Source organism: Melanerpes formicivorus, unplaced genomic scaffold (genome assembly GCF_026170545.1).
Source record: "Melanerpes formicivorus ecotype bairdi unplaced genomic scaffold, bMelFor1.0.p_v2 SCAF_258, whole genome shotgun sequence".
Classification (NCBI taxonomy): Eukaryota; Metazoa; Chordata; class Aves; order Piciformes; family Picidae; genus Melanerpes; species Melanerpes formicivorus.
This window is the reverse complement of record NW_027142610.1, coordinates 194,249-210,925: the sequence shown is the minus strand read 5'-3', so window position 1 is coordinate 210,925 and position 16,677 is coordinate 194,249. Positions and strand designations below refer to the sequence as shown.

The 16,677-nt window shown below is 41.8% G+C and overlaps 1 long non-coding RNA gene across 1 annotated transcript in view; it reads left to right on the top strand.

Annotated features, from left to right (window-relative positions):
• Window positions 1-16,677, top strand: part of LOC137458550 (uncharacterized) — a 40,617-nt gene that overhangs the window by 9,297 nt on the left and 14,643 nt on the right. Inside the window, exon 2 of the long non-coding RNA XR_010991818.1 lies at window positions 4,551-4,580. This is a non-coding gene — a long non-coding RNA (uncharacterized lncRNA). The remainder of the gene's footprint in view (window positions 1-4,550; window positions 4,581-16,677) is intronic.

Below are 16,677 nucleotides of genomic sequence, written 5' to 3'. Positions count from 1 at the left end.
AGAGGAGTCCTCACACTTTTTCCCTACTCCAGTGTGGGATCTCTCCCATGTGAGACAGTTCTCCAAGAACTTTTCCAGCGTGAGTCCTTTCTGTAGGCTACAGTTCTTCATGAACTGCTCCAGCCAGGGTACTTTCCACAGGATGAAGTCTAACTACACACGAACCTGGTCCATTGTAGGCTCCTCTCTCCCCATAGGTCCACAGGTCCTGCCAGGAGCCTGCTCTAGTACAGGTCCAGTGCAGAGTCACAGCCTACATAGGGCCTCCACCTGCTCTGGCATGGGATGCTCCAGTAGCTGCAGGTGGATGTCTGCTCCACCATTAACCTTCATGGTTTGCAGGGGGAGAGCCTGCCTCACCATGGTCTTCCCCATGGGCTACAGGAGGATCTCTGCTCTGGTATGTGGAGCACCTTGTCCCTCTCATTCACTGACCTAGGAGTATGCAGAGTTGCTCTCACATATTTTCACTCCTCCTCTCTGCTGCTGTTTTACAGCAGTTTTCCCCCCTTAAATATGTTTTCACAGAGGCGTGACCATTGCTGCAGATGCATTTGGCCTTGGCCAGTGGCAGGTTTGTCTTGGTGCCAGCTGGCATTGGCTCCACTGGACACAAGGGAAGTTTCTAGCAGCTTGGCACAGCAGTCACCTCTGTAGCCTCAGAGCCACTATCAAAATCTTGCCACACAAACCCTCTGTGCTATGTCAAGCTTCAATTCCTGTGACTGGTACAAGCATGTAGGAAGACGAAATGGTATAAAATTTGAAGCCAGAACCAAAAAGCCTCCAAATGAGGGGAAGAAGATGATGGTATCTGTGCAAATTTTCACAGTGACCTGCTGATCTGACATGTTTCTGATGTGTAGCACATTATTTACATTAAGACAATTTTGTCATGGAAAATTTCATCCTAGTGATGTGGAAAAGGGGATTGTTGGGTTTTGTTATGGTAGAGAAGAAAAGAGGAAAAATAGGAAAATGCAAAGGGGCAAAGACGTGTGTGTTCCATTGGGGACAGTATGGGCACATGGACAGTAATTTGAATGACTGGTGTGTCAGAGGTGAAGGAGGAGGGCACAAAGGTGACAGGCAATCAGCAGTGACACAGTTCTGTGACAGATCTAAAACTCTGGCCCAAAATCTCACTGTTCCCACCTGCTGAATTTCTTGTCCTGGGAATTCTATTTCATTTTTTGTCTTCTGTGTTTGTAGTCTATTAAAGTGGTGGGTTTTTCCCCCCCCCCAACAATTCTTAAGCATTGCTGTTATTTCATTAATTGCCAAAACCTGTGGCAACACTCAATAGTAATGCTTGTGGTGACTTTCCCACCCCCACCCCCCCCTTCCCTGCAGAATCACAGAAGTGTTAGGGTTGGAAGGGACCTCAAGGATCATCTAGTTCCAGCCTTCCTGCCGTGGGCAGGCACACCTCACACTAGATCGGGTTGCTCAGAGCCATATCCAGCCTGGCCTTAAAAACCTACAGGGATGGAGCTTCTACCACCTCCCTGGGCAACCTGTTCCAGTGTCTCACCACCCTCATGGGGAAGAATTTCTTCCTAACATCCAATCTGCATTTACCCATTTCTATTTTTGCTTAATGCCCCCTAGTCCTATCATTACCTGATGCCCTAAAAAGTCCCTCCCCAGCCTTCTTGTAGCCCTCTTCAGATACTGGAAGGCCACAATAAGGTCTTTGAGCCTTCTCTTCTCCAGACTGAGACACTGTCAGTTTCTTCCTTGATTTAGCTTGTTTGTTTTTTTTCCCATTCAGATTAGGCTGGGTGCTGTTTAGGGCAGCATGTGTGGGGACACAACTGTTTTCTTTGAAGGACCTTTTTTAAGTCCTGAGGAAGTTGGAATATGACTGTCAAAGGAACTTTACTAGGTCTCTTTACCTTCTTTTTACCTTCTTGTGAAGGACTCCCCTTCCAACTTGTGGCTGGATTTGGAAGGCTTGGAGAATTCTCCACTCCCTCATCTGCCTTCAAATCACCATAATTAAGCTGGAAATACTAAGGTCTGACACTGAGATGACACAGTCTCCACGGGTTTTGACAGCTAAACATGGAGAAATGCCCAATAGGAGATTTTCTGGAGAGGTGCTGCCACCGAAGAGCTGCTTTGTTGTCATGTGCTGACAGAGTACTAAGGGAGGAGAAGCAAGGAGGCCTTTCTGACAGCAGACACTTCTTTGTGGAGTGCTTGTGTGAAGTACTACTGCTGCAGTGGATTGTGGTAGAAGGGGCAAAAACCTCCTCAGGTGCTGCTGGGGAAGGAATGGGCAACAACAGAAAGGTAACTGTATAAAGAAAGGTGTGGGACAGAGAAAGAGCACATCTGGAAGGAGAAGAGCTAGGAAGAGAGTTTTATCTGTGAACAACAGCGATAACTAGGGTTTTAACATGTGTTAGAGTAGAAGTGGGAGGAATAGTTATTTCCCAAGATACTTTTTGAAAGGACAGAGACAATTATGACAAGTTTTCTATATACTTTCTATAGGCTTTATAGACTTTACCAAAATTTGAAAAAGAAATCCTCAAAACAATGCAATCTGAAGTGTCACCAGGAGAATGAAAATGTTTAATACAATGGTGGTTTTCTGAAAACATGATCGACTTGGTTGGAAATTGCTGATCAAAAAGACTCAAAACCTCCTTTTGTTATGTTGCACAGTTTTGCTTACTGCAGTGCAAGTTCTTTCCCAAACTAATGCAGATGCTAGTATCACAGTATCACAGTATAACTTAGGTTGGAAAGGACCTCGAGGATCATCAAGTCCAACCGATCAACACAGACCTCATGACTAGACCATGGCACCAAGTGCCACGTCCAATCTCCTCTTGAATGCCTCCAGAGACGGTGACTCCACCACCTCCCTGGGCAGCACATTCCAATGATGAATGACTCGCTCGGTGAAGAACTTCCTCCTCACCTCGAGTCTAAACCTCCCCTGGTGCAGCTTGAGACTGTGTCCTCTTGTTCTGGTGCTGGTTGCCTGGGAGAAGAGACCAACCCTTTCCCGGCCACAACCACCTTTCAGGTAGTTGTAGAGGGCAATGAGGTCACCCCTGAGCCTCCTCTTCTCCAGTGTTCATCTAATCTGCTATTATGCCAATTAACTAAATTTCAGAGACCAATTGGAATTTTCCCTAATATTGAACTTTGATGTTCATAAGTTAGTTTTTCCATGATATTTGTGTAATTCTCTAAATGGTTCTGCTAATGAACCAGTGTAGATTTCGCACATGTAGAATATTTCTTGCAGATGTAATTGTACTTTAGCTATCATTTAGCCAGCACTGTATATGTATTTCTCTTCTAATTTTATTCTCTTGTTTAGTCTCCCCTAATTATTTTCATAATTTTTCATTGAACTTAATCCAATTTGTCTAAGTTTTTCTGGTAATTCGGTGCTGATAGCAGAAAAGCGTTTGGACAAATTCCACCGGTTATGTGAAGAATCACCTCCTTTTAGTTCTTTGGACCTGTCTTCTACTAGTTTTCATTAATGGCCCCTCTGGCGTTTGAAAGAACAGTGAGCACTTGATTTGTAGCCACCTTCCCACATGTAGTGTGATCATTTTGCATTCTGTAACCTGTTGAGGAATGGCTTGAATTGCAGGGACATGGTCCTATGGAACAGCTGTTTAATCAGAGTGTATAGGCCAGACTCCATCTTGCTGTTTACTGCTCACAGCTTAGCTGCTATGCTGATGTAGCAAGGTCACCACAGCCCTGTGACTGTGCTTGCAGTTTCTAATAAGATAGCAGCATGTGAAAAATAGTTACTTACAAGATAGTAGTATGTGAAACAAAGTATATGTGCGAAACAAAGACCTACTGAGAAAGGAGGTTGTGGAGTTGCGCGTAGGCCTAACCGCAAGTAGGATGGATAATATGATGTAACCCTGGACTAATAGCTAATAGAATAATGACACATATGCATATTTAGCTGCTGAATATACTATATAAGCTGTGTTTTTGAACAATAAAGTTGAAGCCTGATTACCAATCATATTGATTGTCTGCTCGATGCTTCCCACCACAATAGTAACCCTTTTACAGTTCATTTCTTTTTTACTTCCAAGATGACGTGCCCTGATATTTTTTTAATGAGAAAGAAGTTAAATTTGTTCTCTTTGTGGTTTCAGGAGCAGTATGGTTTTCTTTCTTCAGCAGTAGAAGTGCTTTCTGTTTTCTCTGAACTTCTGCTCTCTATTTAGCTACAGATTTTTTTAACTAGTAACTTTGGCACTTTTTAATGCTTGCTCCTCATCTATGAGTATGCACACAGCCAATTTGTTGTTAAATAAAGGTTTAGTAGTCTTGAGGTGTTGGGTGACAGGTTGGACTTGATGATCTTTGAGGTCTTTTCCAATCTTGTTGATTCTATGATTCTATGAATATTAGTGTGGCAAAAGTGAAAATCTGAAATGAAAAAGAAATGATGCTTGCCTGGCCAATATTAATGTTGAGACCTCCTTCACTTGCATTGTGTATCTTTAATTTATGATTATTCTTTTTTATTTCATTTTTTTTTTCTGCAGAGTATTCACTAAATGCAAGGATGGATACAGGTAACAAAAGTCTTCTACATCGCTTCCTTATCTTTTATCTGCAGCATCTTTATTTTACAGGCAAGGGAAATAAGTGAGAAAGAACTTTGTATGTGATGACGTAACAGATAATGTTTGTCAGTGTGGGGATTCCCAGCACTGCTCCAGTCTTCAGAGCTGGCCATGCACACGCCTGGGAAGGCACATTTTGGATTGACCTTGCTACAGAACAGAATGGTCAGATTATGCCCCCAGAAATTATTGTGTTGATTTTTAGGGCTCATTTACAAAAGCAGTGCTGGGCTCTGTTGGCAATGAGCCTACAAGGGTGGCTTGAAGTGAGGCCAGCTGGTGTCATGCATTGTGGGCAGATCTCTGATATGATGAGCATGTATAGCTGTCACGTTGGACTGGCAGTGTGTAACTGCATTCTGTACATTCTTTCTTTCTTAATATACCTTAGTAATGCTATGGTTTAATGTTTTTATCAATGATCTGGACAAGGGGATGAGTGCACCCTTAGTAAGTTTCCATATGACACTAAGCTGGGAGGGAGCATTGATCTGCTTGAGGAAGGCTCTACAGAGGCTGAATCAATGGGCTGAAGCCAGTGTTATGAGATTGAACAAGGCCAAGTGTCAGGTCCTGCACTTGGGTCACAACAACCCCATGCAATGCTACAGGCTTGTGGAAGAGCAGCTGGAAAGCTGCCCAAGAGAGAAAAACCTGGGGGTGCTAGTTGACAGCTGGCTGAACGTGAGCCAGCAGTGTGCTTGGGTGGCCAAGAAGGCCAACAGCACCCTGGCCTGGATCAGCAACAGCATTGTGGCAGTTTTGGGCTGTGCCTAGGAAAATTTTCCATAGATCTTGATCAAAATGTGGTAGAATGTAAATAAACTACTATTGAATGTAACATGGAAAATAATAAGGTCTAAATAATCCCTTTGGCCTGGTATCTAACATAAAGTTAGTTGTGTACACTAACTGTATGCTTCACTCCAGCAGATATTAACTGGTGCTTCTGCTAGCTTGCTGACCTTGGCAGCAGTTCTTTGTTGTGGCTAAGTACTAACAAACTCTGCTCTTCTTTCCCTTGTCCCATGTACACGGGGAGAGTGGGAGGGAAGATGTTGGTAACCCCCTGGTTTCTCTCAGTGAAAGATTATAAACATTCTGGGCAAACAGATGATCTGAAAGCATTTAGAAATGAGATGTTGAGGACTGGTCTGTCACAGAGGAGTTGGATTAAAAAACCAAAACCTGGAACTACTATGGACTATCGTAAGTGTTCTGTGTTAGATTTAAAGTTAGATCATTTAAGGAAGTCTCTGATAAAGATTATTGCTTCCAGATTGTAGCCGTAGAAGGATGCCAGGAGAATGGAGGAAACTTTGTATTCAATGAGGCTTGTAAAAACAAACAAACAAAAAAGATCCTTTCTGTGTTTTGTGAACTTTTCATTAACAAGTGCTTGTGAACACTGGGGATTTCTGCAAATTGTTCTTAGCAAAGTAGATTTTGGCCATATTAAATAGTTCCATTACTGCATTTATTTAGTTTTTCATTGCTCATGGTTCTGCTATGACAAAAGAACTCGATCTTTGGGTGTCCATTAATATTTTTGCTTTGATCCTGTAACCAAATGATGCTAACCACAAAATTGTTTTAATTTTGTCATGATTGCACTTGGGATACTTACTATTCATTTTGGTTTGGGCACTCACAGCACTGAAACTTAACCCAAATAACCAATATTGTCTTTGCAATAATGTCAAGCAGTATTTGGCATCTGCTTCAGTGAATGATTCAGGGAGGTGTTTGACCCTGACCTGATTGCATCTGGGAATAATTGTGAATTTATGAAACCAAGAGTGGAATTATAAACTTAACAGCTATTCATCGCTGACAGGAACACAGTGATTATCTCTTAATAATATGTACTTTTAACTAGAAATCAACACAGAGCAGGTAAGAGATGAATAGCAGGCCAAGTAGCTCCTACCAAAGAGGCCAAGAGGGCGTCTAGGTAAGACTTTATGCTTTGAGTTTCACATTTCTGCTTACTTCTGTTTCATGTTAGTATATATGACTGGGTTTTACAGCATCCTTGAAGTCACTCAGCCTGCTGTGGAATAATGAAGAAAAAAAGGTTTAACAAGTGTGTGCTCTGTTTGAGGCCACTGATAAACTGGGTGTACAAATAGTGATTGCAAGGGAGAGAAAGAATTGTGTACAGTCTTGAGTTATTTATTACCAGGAATTTTCAAAACACATTTTTGCTCTTTGTCCCGGTAAATGAAGAAAAGAGAGATTAAAAAGTAGGCATCCTGGAAGTACAGGTAAGCCTGATAGGTAGGCAGGCAAACAGTACACTGTGTATGAAAAGAATAGTTGATACTACCTGACCATGGCCACAGTCTAGTAAAAATTTATGCAGTAATGCAAATGATGTGGTTGTTCCTATTAATCTTGATAGGAGGTCTGTAATAGTTAATGTTATTGACACATAAGAGTTAGCAAAGCCTCAGACAGAGTCAGTTAAAGGTATTTGATTTTTTTTGCTAATGTAATTTTATTGCTAATTAGATCAGGGTGTTTTAGTCTGGCTAGAATGGATTTAAAATCTCAAATGCTTATTTCATTTTAGGACTAGTTTATATATCTATTTATATTGAGTCTATTTACATTGAGTCCAGAGAAGGTCAACAAAGTTGGTGAGGGGTTTGGAACACAAGCCCTATGAGGAGAGACTGAGGGAGCTGGGGTTGCTTAGCCTGGAGAGGAGGAGACTCAGGAGTGACCTTATTGCTCTCTACAACTACCTGGAGGGAGGTTGTAGACAGGCAGAGGTTGGTCTCTTCTCCCAGGCAGCCAGTACCAGAACAAGAGGACACAGTCTCAGGCTGCACCAGGGGAGGTTCAGGTTGGATGTTAGGAAGAAGTTCTGTACAGACAGAGTGATTGCCCCTTGGATTGGGCTGCCTGGGGAGGTGGTGGAGTTGCCATCACTGGAGGTGTTCAGGAGGAGACTTGATGGGGTGCTTGGTGCCATGGGTTAGTTGATTAGGTGGGTTGGATTGGTTGATGGGTTGGACGTGCTGATATTGAAGGTCTCTTCCAACCTGGTTTATTCTATGTAATTCCATGTAGCTTTATTTTAAGAACTCTGTAATATTATCCATTTAAAAATCTAACTTATATGTAGAATGAATATGGCATAAAAGGTTATTTGCTAAAGACTCATGATATCAGTGCAGAAGTAACTAGGTGATAGTATCAGTATTATTAATATGGTAGTAGATGATGGTATTACTGATTGCATTACTGTTGTTTTTATCATCATCATCATCTCAGATTTTCACAAGATCTCAAGCCAAACTTGTTGAAGCTGAATTTAAGTGCCAGTACTTTCTGCTAGCTCCTAGTGATTAAGCATAGTGGGGTAGGTGCATACGTTATAATTTAGCAGCATTTTCCCATTGATAAGTACATTTCAAGTTTTATTTCATGTAGAGGATATATAAGTGATCAGGTGATTTTCTGTTTCCCACTGATTTCTGTGATAAACTGAGAAGAATTTGCCTGAACTGTATTCTTTCCACATCACTAAAACTCAGGAGCAGAGTGGCCTCACCACAAACAAATACACAGCTTCAACATAAAAGAAACTTGCTAAAAATCTGAAAATTAATTTGCCAGCGATTGAATTTCAGATGGTTAAAGTAATATTTTGGTTTTGTTGCACAAGTCCAGATCTATTTCAGTTGCAAGAGGAGTTTAGTTTTAACAGGACACTTCCAACCATGAAGCTAAGCAGAGTCTATGAATTATTAGTTAAAGCTAACACAGACAATAAACCTTAATATCCAGCCAGACATATTTGAAACCAATTCCAAGTAGCTATTATTGAAAACTTTCCAGGGTGAATAGGCCTTTCTAGTTTGCTTTGTGGAGAAAAATACTGTCATATTACCCAATAAAACATTTATTGTAATTACCAATGACTGCCCTAACCTCTCCATTTTGCTTGGCAGAAAGCAGCATGGAGCATTGCTATTATTTCCCTTGCCTCTGAGCCTCCACAAGAACGTCTAGCCAAGGTGGCTAGATGACATTTTGGCACAGAAAACTGCACATTTTCTCCTGCCAAATCCAGATGGTTCACATATGCAGGTGAAATGTTGCTCTCACTGATTTTTGGGATATCATTCTTAGCCTCCTGACAGCCACATACATTAGAAAAATAGGAAAAACTTCTAAGTGTCATTCTTAACAGGTGCAAATACTTATTTGTGTCACCCTCCTGGCATATTGATGTTCTGGCCTGCAATATGAACGGCACTACTTTACTGTGGCATTTGAGAGTCAAAAATCACAGCCTCTTCTGTCTTACAGATGGATCCTAAACAGGATCAGGTTAAAATCTACTGTAATTTCTTTCCAAGTGTTTATTCCGTGCGAGAGGGATAGAAAACCAAGTTTCACTAATAATCCAAATCACATCTTATGCTAATTATAATGAATGCTAACAAAAAAACATTCTAAAGCTTTTTGATTCATTACTCATTCTTTGTTATAAATGAGCATCATAACTCATTCTTTGTCATAAATAAGACCTTTTGATCTGTACTTAGAGCCATTTCAGTCTTGCCTTTTTCTTAGCTTATAAACTTGCTGTTGAAAGTGGAGAAAATACAGCCACTCCAGACTGACTCCCGAAACTTGAAATTACTTTTCTGGTGCATTTTCAAAATTGTTCTGCCCAGCCTTTATGAAAGCTAAAATTCTTTCAGTGAAGTCTACTGGATGTTACTTAAATTGCAGGCCGCGGATCTCACACAGTTGTATGGTGAAGGAAAGCATGCTTTGCTGGAAGGAAGTAGTCTTTTGAAGGAGTTCCTTAGTTAGACATTTACTCAAATGCTTATACTTTAGAGTATTGTAATTTCCATTTGACAGAAGTACCTTCATTATGATAGAATAGAATAGAATAGAATAGAATAGAATAGAATAGAATAGACCAGGTTGGAAGAGACCTTCAAGATCATCATGTCCAACCTGTCATCCAGCACCACCTAATCAACTAGACCATGCAACCAAGCACCCTATCAAGTCTCCTCCTGAACACCTCCAGTGATGGTGACTCCACCACCTCCTCGGGCAGCCCATTCCAATGGGCAATCACTCTCTCTGTGTAAAACCTCCTCCTAACCTCCAGCCTAAACCTCCCCTGGCGCAGCTTGAGACTGTGTCCTCTTGTTCTGGTGCCAACCTCCGCCTGTCTACAACCTCCCTTAAAGCAGTTGTAGGGAACAATAAGGTCACCCCTGAGTCTCCTCTTCTCCAGGCTAAGCAACCCCAGCTCCCTCAGCCTCTCCTCATAGGGCTTGTGTTCCAAACCCCTCACCAACTTCGTTGCCCTTCTCCGGACTCGTTCCAGCAAGTCAACATCCTTCCTAAACTGAGGGGCCCAGAACTGGACACAGTACTCAAGATGCGGCCTAACCAGTGCAGTGTACAGGGGCTGAATGACCTCCCTGCTCCTGCTGGCCCCACTGTTCCTGATGCAGGCCAGGATGCCATTGGCCCTCCTGGCTGCCTGGGCACACTGGTGGCTCATGTTCAGCCTACCATCAACCAGCACCCCCAAATATGGTAAGCGGTGCAAACCCAGTGCACCATTGTCAGAAAGGTGACTCTTAGACCCAAGCTGGAGAAATGTTATAGAGAAATGATGTTGTTCTTGCTGAGTGATGCAATTGTACAAGAAAAAAAAAAATACTCTGATGTTGATAGCAAAATTCTTGTATCTGCCAAGAGGACTGAGTGTTCTAAATATTTTACTTTTTTATTTTTTCATAACAAAAAAGGAAATTTTAGAATTGTGCCATGATGAAAATTATAATTACTTTTATAACATTGAGCTCCCAGGTAGTAATTCTAGTTGAATGGACTATTTTCTAACTTCATTTCATAATTTTTGGAAGAGACTTATGCTGTGTCTTTGTCTGTCCAACTGCCTCTTCTGCACGAATATATTTGCTGTTCCTTGGTCAAATTCAACCCTATCTGAGTTACTTCTGAGGAGAAAGTTCTTCACTGAGAGAGTCATTCGCCATTGGAATGTGCTGCCCAGGGAGGTGGTGGAGTCACCATCCCTGGAGGTGTTCAAGAGGGGATTGGACGTGGCACTTGGTGCCATGGTCTAGTCATGAGGTCTGTGGTGACAGGTTGGACTCGATGACCTTCGAGGTCTCCTCAAACCTTAGTGATACTGTGATACTTGTAAGAGGTTTGTTTTACTTTATGTTCCTTGGGGGATCCAAGTTATCTGGGGAAAGGGTATGCAGAGAACAAGGATTACATATTTTAGTTAGCATCAGTGGACTAAGTCTAACTGTGGGCTATGCACGTCACATATACTCTCTCGGCCAGTGAGGGTGGCATGATGAGAAATGATGGTGTCAAGCAGGTTTATGAGATGAAGAAAGTCATCTTTCATTAGTTCTGCTACCCACAAAAGAACTCATTTGACTGGCATTGCTGTATCTAGCTTAGTTCAGAAAGAGAAGATTTTGAAAACCAATATCATAGGCTTTATTAAACTCAAGTCTTAAGTCAGGCTATATATAATTATTTTAATTTCTGAGGCTTCACAAGTAATCCTACTTAAATATAAAGAGAAGGTTTATCAGAAGTTGTTAGTGCCATTTCTCTTGATTATCACTTGCTGAGACTTTAAAGTACTCACTTCAAAGTACTTAAAAGCCACCTTTTTTTTTTTCCCTTGCCACAGCATCCAGTAAACTAATAAAAGGCAGATTATACTGATTTACTGTGAAGCACAAAGGATAACTAACATGTAAGGGATTTTTACATGTCTGTGCACAGGATTGTGAATTATTCCAGGTCTACAGACAATATAAATAATTTTGTATTACAGGTACAGAACATTAATGTTTTAAATTCAGTGTTCACTGTGACAAAGGACATACCAGAAAGAAAGCTGTACCTTCACACTTAAAGCCACAGGGACTCATGCTCGTTTGACACTTCTGCTACAGGAATCTCTCTAAAGACACAGTCATTGGTAAAGCACTGTCCTACATGGCCTTTGGTAGGTGGCTACAAGGATGCTGCACAGCTGAGTCTTATAGGCAATCTCCAGATGGCCACGCTGGTTGTGCCTGGTGTACTAGCAGGCTGCCTTATGCTGTTCTAAGCTCCTGGGTATTCTTGGATTCATGTCTATTGTTCCCCATAGTGTCGTCTGTAGAGACTGAGACTTTTCAAGACACCCTCCAAAGGTCAAACTAGGCCTGTTCTTTGGCTTTCCAGTGCATTTTAGCTGTGAATTTCAGTGTTTGACAAAATTTCAGTGGCAAATAATTTTCCTTTAGGTGAGAACCTTTTAGGTAGCCCATGGAGGGCTCTGAAAGGAAGAGTGGAGTAATTTCATTCTGATGTAACTTGACACAGTGAGGGTAAATGTTGCTGGGTTGAGTGGTGTGGCTGAAAAAGTTGAGCTAATGCATTTTGAACTTGCAGAAGAAATTCAGGCATCAGTTAAAATCAGTAATAATAATCCATAGCTATGTAATAATATGCGAAAAGGATTATTTTAGTGGCATCTCTCTTTGCAGCTAAAAAAATGTTGAGATTTTCTTGGAGTCAAGCCCCCGGTACACATAATAACCTTCACATTTTTTGTTCTCAGTTTCTCAAGTGTTCCACCATGTTTGGGTTTATTTCCATCTTGGCAAAGCTCTGGATGTTCAATCTGCAGGATCTTCTGAATCCTGCCACTACTTTCAGGTGGCTGTTTAGTGAAGATTGGACAAGAGTGGACCTGCAAGGGGGTGAACACAAATGGCTGTGATGTTGCCACAGCAGAACCTCTAGGACCTGATTACAGTTTGTGCTTGGCTACTGGTGTGTTTCAATTTGTGACTTGAGCAGGCTGCTAAGATATTAATGAAAATTTACCAGCTCTGACATAGAATTCTTATTCTTAGCCTATGAAAAAACAAAGATGAGAAAACACCATTTGTCTTAAAAATTACATTTTAACTCTTGCTTAGATGCAATGAAAAAAACAAATTATCCCTTGAAAACTGACCTAGCACTAAAGCTGGTTCTCAGTGAGTTTAGCAGTAATTTATTGTTCTCTGCTGCCAGGAGTGGCAAATGTACCAGAACACACTGAATTGCATCAGAGCATGGCTCTGGCAGAACTATGCACTTCACACACACTTTGAAGTTCTTGCCTATGAAGCTTCTGGAACCTGGTTGTGGGACTGTAAAGTGGTAGCTGAGTTTGTGAGGAAAAACCCTCTCTGTTATGTATTAACTGGAGCCCCTCTAGCAAGCAGTAAACCAGAGTTTTGGCAGCTGCTTATTCAGTGGGACTTGATCCCATAGGTCAAGTTAGGGCTGCTTCTGAACTGAATCAGAACCGTCCCTGGAGGTGTTCAAGAGGGGATTGGACGTGGCACTTGGTGCCATGGTCTAGTCATGAGGTCTGTGGTGACAGGTTGGACTCGACAGTCTTTGAGGTCTCTTCCAAACTTGGTGACACTGTGGTACTGTGAATGAACATGCCTGAGTTTTGAAATTCTGAATATTGAGGTCCTCTGACAGAAGTTAATAACTGAATCCCAAACTATCCTACTGACTCCAGAGAAGAGCAGCATCCCACATATAGCAAGCCAATTCTGGGGAATAAGAATTCTGTTGCTATCTGCTGAAGTGTGAGATGATTTGAGTAGATGGTTCAGGTTTCATGTTAACTTTGGACAGCTGACACTTGACTTCAAAAACTAATGTTAGACTAAATGTTAAACTGAATGTTAAAATGAGAAAAAATGTAACATCAATATTTGTGCTTGGTGAGGACTGCCCAGACTGCTTTGCAATCTGTAGTACTGGCGTAATTAAGTCATAGGTCAGGCATGAATCTGGAAATGCTCCCGGTTAGCAGGATTCATTGTACTTCATTTTGGGTAATGTCTCTCTGTGGAGGAGGAAAGGAGGAGTGGCCAGGGTGCATCAGAGCTGATATCTGATATCAGATATCTGCTGCAACAGAGCTGATAGGTCGTTAAAGTTGGCTAGTGAGTATGGAAGCTGCTTTTGGTGCCTGGCAGATTTGTAGGTACCAGCAATGGACTAGTTATGGAATAGACCAGGTAGATGTTGTGAGTACAAAAGCCATGAGCAGGAGCGGAGATGTGGTAACCAGTTAGAGCCTTGGGAAATTGCTTCTCCCTTTGCAACATCAGACCAACTATCACAGAATCACAGAACATTAGGGGTTGGAAGGGACCTTGAAAGATCTGCTGAAGTAATCTAAGAAGTATAATATGGACAGTCACCCCCAGTGGAGACAGGGTAACAACAGTTACTTCAGTGGCCACTTAAACCTATGAAAGGGGAACGGGTCAGGACACTTGCTGGAATATGCTAAGAAAAGGAGTCGTCTAGCTAATGGTAGTTTTGATTAATGTAAGTCAGGTCTCTCAAGTTCAGCTTTGGTTATGTTGTCATCTCCAAAGCCACTGAATTTCTGCTTGCTTATAAACCTTTTGAGTGATTTGCTGAGTGTGAGTGTGAATGTTTTCTCAGTTTTGGACCTCAGTTACGCCTCATTCAGCATCATGTAATTCCCTACGTGTTTGGGTGGAGGCTTGAGATGGTATTCAAGAATTTTACTAGAAAGCTTTAGAAACTGAACAGATCCTGTAATTAAAGCCGATCAGTATGAGACAGAAAGGTTACTTAGTGACTGAAACGATAGAAAATATTCCACTCTAGTATTCTAACTTCAGTAGCACACCTGCACCCCATTTTACACCCTTAAATTCTTACTTCTCAGCATGCATTAGAAAACACCTGTTTTTTCAGTTATGCTGAATCTATGGAAATAATATTGGGATCTCAACATACCAGAATTAAAACCTTCATTCGGGAAAGCCATCAGCAACTGAGGATAATGTGAGAATTGTATCAGACTAAACTGATATGTAAATACCTAAGGGGTGGGTGTCAGGAGAATGGTGCCTGTCTTTTTTCAGTGGTAACCAGTGACAGCGCAAGAGGTAACAGGCACAAACTTGAACACAGGAAGTTCCGTCTAAACATGAGGAGGAACTTCTTTACTTTGAGGGTGGCAGAGCACTGGAACAGTCTCCCAGAGTGGTGGTGGAGTATCCTTCTCTGGAATCATTCAAAGCCTGCCTAGGTGCCACCCTGTGCAACCTGCTCAAGGTGAACTTGCTTTGGCAAGAGGGTTGGACTATCCTCACCAGATGTCCCTTCCAACTCCTATCATTCTGTGATTCTGTGATATTTTTACTATGTAAAGATAATTCTCATAATGTATTTGGATTGCTACAATGGCTTACATCCACAATCTTCAAAATACTTCACTATCTATTATGGTTTTGAATACCTCTGTGAGATATTCCTGTTGTCAGTTATGTTATGGACCTTTAATACATGAATAGACCTGGGAAAATAAGAAGCCTCTTCCACACTCAGTGAGGGCAGTGGATGAACGATGAAGACTTTGTGCAGTCCAGCTTGTTTTTCCAAAGCAAATGATGCGTAAGTAAGGTAAAGAATTGCTGATGTGTGGCAAAATTTGGAATGAAACTCGAGTATGAGTCCTGGTTTGCTAGGCAGTATCTACAGCACATTTACAGGCCCACTGTATGATACTACTTATGAAATGTAATGGATAGGAATTTGGTGGTGGTTGTCACGGTCCGGAGACATTAGATGTCTCGGTCCAGAGACACAGTTCTTTTAAATATTCCCGTGTTGTGAAATTAAAGGCACAAACGAGGCCAAAGTATCAACAGCTAGACTATTTATTAGATAAATAAGAAAGGGAGAGGGAGAAAATAGAGAAAGTGGACATAAGAAGGGAGGGAGAAAAGAGAGAGAGAGAGAGAGAAGAGGAAAGGAATTATATTACCACACCCCTCATCCCCCCCAAGATAAAGTCTGTGGAGGAAAGGTGCTGCAGGAGATGTTGGGTTTGTAGAGACACCGTGGTGAGGCTTTTGCTGGAGAACAGCTGTGGTCCTCTGGGGAGATGTTGGGTTGATACAGGAACAGTGCTGAGGCTCCTCTGGGCAGCCTGGGTCTGTAGAGGGCTGGAGCTGTGGTCCTCCGGGCAGCTTCTGTTCTCCGGAGCAGCATTGTCCCGGCTTCTCAGCGGCCTGGCCCGTCTCCTGTGTTTTCCGTCATCTCCGTTTTTCTCCCCGTTTTTCTCCTCTGTTTCTCTCCTCTGTTTCTCTCTAGTGTTTCTCTCCTGTGTTTCTCTCTACAAACCAGTAGTTGCTCAAGTCTTTTATACAGTTTTTTAGTCCTTAGGTATGTAGTCAAATATTGTCCCTCAGGAATTCCAGTGGCAGGAAATCTGTGTGTTTAGGCAAGACCCTGGCTGGAGGAGGGGGGAATCTCCGTCTACCCTGTCTCCATCCAGACAAAGCTCAGGAAACAGGTGGTGATTATCTTGCCCTAAAGGTGTGATGGCTGGGTCCTTGGGTCCATTGTTGTAGTCCCGTGTTATCACGATGCAATCACAAGCTGATTTGCATCCAGGATTGGTGGACAGGATTCTTTCCACCTTCTTTCCAGTGGCTCTGCTATCACTTTTATCTTTGTTGACTCACATAGAGAGAGACAAACTTATTAGACTGTCACAGTGGTGAAACTTGTCTGGCATAAACAAAATAAAAGACTACAGGTGGTCTCACCATAACTGATGTTCTCAGATATGTTTGACTGTGAGGGATCCCATTCCAAAAGGCTGTTTGACCAAAACAATTAGCTCATTGGGTCCAAATCTTCTGTGTTGGATGACTGTCTCTAGCTAAAATGATTACTTCTTTTATGTTCAGCTATTATGGACCCAGACTGTTTACAACAATGTTGTTCCATATAATAAAATATAGATGCTTTTTCTGGGTAAATTCTAGAGCATTTATTTTAATTTAGGAGATATTTGAAGTATGTTAGATATGGGGATGGTGAGAAATCTAAATGGTTTTTAGTCTCTGTAGAAACCTCACAATGTGGGTGAGATACAGAATCTAATCACATCTTTGGC